At 41.1% G+C, this 4844-nt stretch overlaps 1 pseudogene; it reads right to left on the bottom strand.

Moving 5' to 3' along the window:
* Positions 1–3293: 3293 nt before the first annotated feature.
* LOC120530637 lies at positions 3294–4583 on the bottom strand (annotated as a pseudogene).
* Positions 4584–4844: the final 261 nt, after the last annotated feature.

Here is a 4844-nt window from a genome sequence, read left to right as displayed (position 1 = left end):
ACTGCTGACGTCACTTCCGTTGTCCGCCCTCCTGGACCAGCCCCTTCCTGCCTGGAACCCATATAACTGGGAGTTCGGCCATGCTTGAGTTAGTCCTGCATTGAAGATCTGTCTTCAAACACGTCATTGTTGTCTTTGAAAAAAGATCCTTTCTTTTTGATTTATTTTCATTATACGGTGGTAACAGATGTGCCCTCAGCCTTTTCGTGTCAGGTTCTTGTCTTACATTGACAAAGGCAGCTCATATCAAGAAAAGAGAACAGGTTCCTGAATTGAACCCTGAGGTCCTCTGTGACCAAATCAGACAGAAATGACAGAATGTTGTCTTTGGACTTATGTATGTAATCAAGAATGAATTGATAAAGTTTAAAATAAATCAACTAATTAAATTCTCAAACGGGTGTAGTACAATCTTACTGTTGTTTCAGCTAGGGTTCCTCCCTTGGCAGGGGTTCAAATTAATCTTTAATGTCTGTTTTGTTCATTTTTAATTATTTTGTTTTTGTTAGTATTGTTGGTCATTTAGTTTATATGTGTTTATTTATCTTCTTTTATGTTTTATGTGTTTTGTGGTTGGTTCCCCAAGAGGCGGGGCCACCTGCTCATCACCATCAAGGGACTGCCCTCTGTCCTATAAAGACTGAGAAAAACCCACAGTCCCTTGCAGTTCATTGAGTTTGTTTAGTGATTTTGGTGAGTTGCACAGGTTTCTAATGCTTTTTTGTGATATACTGGATTTGTGATCTTAACGCTTTGGTTTTTTTTTTTACTATTCTTGCTATATCTGTGGTTTTGGGACTTGGGATTGCCTTTCAGGCAACTCCTCCTGTGCCTTTAGAACTCCTTGGAGTTTTTTTGCATTTTTTTATAAATAAATATTTTATTTATAAAGATTCTGTGTTTGGCCTTTTTTACTAGCTGAGGTTTGACAGTTTTCCTCCTCTGGTTGGTACTTTGAGGTGATTTTGGGACTTTTTGTACTTAAGAACCCCCATTTCATGATACTTATGATCAATAATATGAAAGCAATTGCTAAGTCTAAAGGAGACCTATTCAGCTTTAGAAGAGAATATCATTTACAGTATAACCAAAATTGACAAAGTTTCTAAAATAAAAACATCATTAAAGCTGATCTAAATGGGAATATTTTATAATCTAAATGTAACCAGAATTTAAATGATGGCAAATGGTTATCTGGCTCAAAGTTATAACGGTAAAGATTCTTGCCCATTGTTGCATTGTATTGAGTGGATCACAAAGACATGAGGAAATTATTGGAAATGTAATTTTTCATTACACATTACATTTTCCAAATAATCTTTCAATACAACTTTCTTTTTTAAAGATTTGTTTTTATGATACTTTAAAATAAGAATAAATAGCAAATCAAATAATTGTTAATAGGAATTATTTCACTTTATACTTCTTATAATATCTATTGACGACAGACAGGCGTTGATAGTGAATCTTAATATAGTATTTTAATAACTGTAAAAATTGTGTCTCATTATTCTCTCAGTACAAAGAAAAAGACCAGAATGCCTTTTTTTAAGAACTTCCTTTTTTCTTCTAAAATCCCACTCACTAACATTCTACAGGAAGTTACCAACAACAGGAATATCAATCAACATCAATATAAATTGAACTTGTTACTGAACAAACAATACACAACACTCCTTTTCCCCAGTTTTAAATATCTTTGTAACGTCTTGGCTTAACACGAGCTCTACGGGGTCTTAGTGACACCATAGGTTGTGGGGTCTTAACATTCACAGGTTTACCAGTTTCAGTGGTTGGTGTCACTACTGTATCATTATCTGGAGTGGATTTAGAAGAAGTTGGTATTTCTGGGCTACCAGGAGGCTGCTGAACAGTGGTAACTGGCTGCTGCATTGACTCTGCTTCGGGCACTGGTCCTTCATCTATCATCCTCTCTCGAAGCTGATCAACATGGCGACGGCAAATGTGTCCATCATCTGTTTGCACACGGTAAGACACAGGGCCAGTTGCCTCTTGCACTACTGCTGGCATCCATTGTGGTTCTCCTACAAAATTCCGTGCATATACTGTCTGTATGGGTTGAAATTGCCTAAACACACCCCCATGCTTTTGTGCTAGCTCCCCTTGCTTCATATGCATGTCAGCTTGAAAGTCTTTGTTAAGGTGATCAAGTGCAGTGGTCAGTCGTCTTTTCATTAGCAACTCTGCAGGACTCTTCCCTGTGGAAGAGTTGGGCATGGTGTGCTGAGATAACAGAAATCTTGTAAGGCGTGTTTGCCAATTACCAGCTATGATTCTCTGTAGAGCATCCTTTGTTGTCTGAACCATTCGCTCTGCTTGCCCATTTGAGGACGGATGATAGGGGGCTGCTGTCACATGCCGGATCCCATTTCTTTCTGTGAACTCTTTGAATTCAGCAGATGTAAATGCTGCACCGTTGTCTGAGGCAATAATATCTGGCAACCCATGTGTAGCAAAGATAAGGCACAAAGTGTCGATGGCAGCATTTGCAGACATGGAGCATAGAAGAGACACCTCCAGACACTTGGAATGGGAATCTACCAAAATAAAGAAGACCTTTCCTTGAAATGGTCCAGCAAAATCGATGTGGATCCGAGACTACGCCTTAGTTGGCCATTCCCAGGGGTGAAGTGGTGCCCTTGATGGTGCATGCCGCGACTGTTGACATGTTGTACAACACTTTACAGCTTTCTCTATTTGTCTGTCCATTCCTGGCCACCATACATAACTTCGAGCCAGAGCCTTCATGTGGACTGTGCCAGGGTGGGAGTCATGAAATAGTTTAAGTACTCGTCACCTGGGACTTCATGGGGCCAGCCATGCAAAATCCAGTGCAGTACACGAGACAGAACTGGATCCTTCTGAGTAAGCGCAGCAATTTGGTTAGCATGAATAGGTGCATTAGGCACAGATTCCAAGAGCACGACCTCAAGAGGAGGTGGGGTATCAGCCACAGGAATTGCTATAGGCAAGCGGCTCAAGGCATCGGCAGTTGTCAACTCTTTTCCTGGTCTGTAGCACAACTGATAGTTGTATGCACCCAACAAGAGACTCCAGCGAAGCATACGAGGCGACAAGATCTGTGGCATGGGTTTAGAATGATGTAGGAGACCAAGGAGTGGCTTGTGGTCTGTGCAAATCGTAAACTGACGCCCCTGCAAGAACTGATGAAATTTTTTTACACCAAAAATAACAGCAAGAGCCTTCTTATCTATTTGAGCATAATTGCGTTCAGTGGCCGTGAAGCAAAACTAATTGGGGACTCCGTACCATCAGGCTCTACGTGGCTCAGTACAGCTCCAATGTATGTGCCATGCCATTGACTTGTCAAGAAGTCTGTGTAGTGGTTCCAGAACGGTGGTCTTGTTTGGAAGAAAACAACTGTAAAAATTCAAAAGTCCTAGAAATGCCTGAAGCTGTGTCTTGTTGAGGGGAGCTGGTGCATTCATGATAGCTTCCACCTTCTCACTGGTGGGATGGATGCCCTCTTTATCTACTCTGAATCCGAGAAACTCTACTTCAGTAGCAGCAAAAATACATTTTTCCTTTTGAAGTCTAAGTCCAACTTCAGAGATTCGACATAACACTTTCTCCAAACGTTTATCATGCTCCTCTGGAGTTTTCCCAGTGATTAAAATATCATCCAGGTATGGCTGTACACCTGGAATACCTGCCAGCAAAGTATCCCGAAAAAAGCTGGAAAATAGCAACAGCTGTAGAGACCCCAAATTGCAGCCGTTGAGCCCTGTACAGCCCCCTGTGTGTATTAATTGTTAACAGCTCAGCTGAAGGTTCATCAAGAACTAGCTGCTGGTAGGCTTGTTTAAGGTCTAATTTAGTGAAAATGACACCCCCTGCCAGTGTGGAGAACATCTCTGCAACAGTTGGTAAGGGATAAACATCAGGTTTTACTGCCGTATTAACAGTACATCTGTAATCACCACAGATTCTTAAACTTCCATCCCTTTTTGTGACAGGAACAATGGGTGTTGCCCATTTTGAGTGTCGCACTGGTACGAAAATGCCTTGCTCAACCAGATCATCTAATGCCTCATCAATCCTCTACTTAAGAGCAAAAGGTACAGGACGAGCCTTAAAGAATTTTGGTGAAACTGTAGGGTCCACTTCAATTGAAATGGGTGGTCCTCTACATGCGCCAATTTTCTGGAACACCTGCATATCTTTCCAGGAGAGCTGTCACATTGTGCTCCTCATTTACGTGCACCCCCTGTTAATTCTATTCCAAGTGCTTCAAACCAGTCTCGTCCTAACAAGCTAGTACCCTGGCCCCGATCAACAAAAAGTGATAAGGTGGTCTTTTTGTGGCGATACTCAACCTGAACTTTGATCTTACATAGCACTTGGAGTGGGGTCTGAGGCCACTGCCGCAATATACCATCTGTACGTACCAGTGGAGGTGGGTTATTTGGCAACAGGTTTTTGTAAGTATCATCACTAATCAAACTACAGGCTGATCCAGAATCAACTTCCATTCTTAGTTGCTGGCCATTCAGTGAAACTGTAGTCTTATATGCGGGTTTCTTTCGGGTTATAAGTTCCATTTGTGTACTATGTACCACATACTCATCCTGGGCATTCACTGTGACTATATAGTTTGAAAAGCAAAGCAAAGGAGTATGCGGTGGGCATATACAGGGTGCGACTGAAACCTATTACATATCGTTCTTGTTTCACTATTGTAAAATGACCATTAGGACATTAGAACAATCTAGAGGGGAACAGGCCATTCAGTCCAACAAAGGTTACCAGTTCTATCCACTTAACTCTTCTAAATAAAATAACATCAAGTTTTGAAAGTCCTT

Source organism: Polypterus senegalus, chromosome 6 (genome assembly GCF_016835505.1).
Source record: "Polypterus senegalus isolate Bchr_013 chromosome 6, ASM1683550v1, whole genome shotgun sequence".
Lineage (NCBI taxonomy): Eukaryota > Metazoa > Chordata > Cladistia > Polypteriformes > Polypteridae > Polypterus > Polypterus senegalus.
This window is presented reverse-complemented; position numbering and strand designations above follow the sequence as displayed.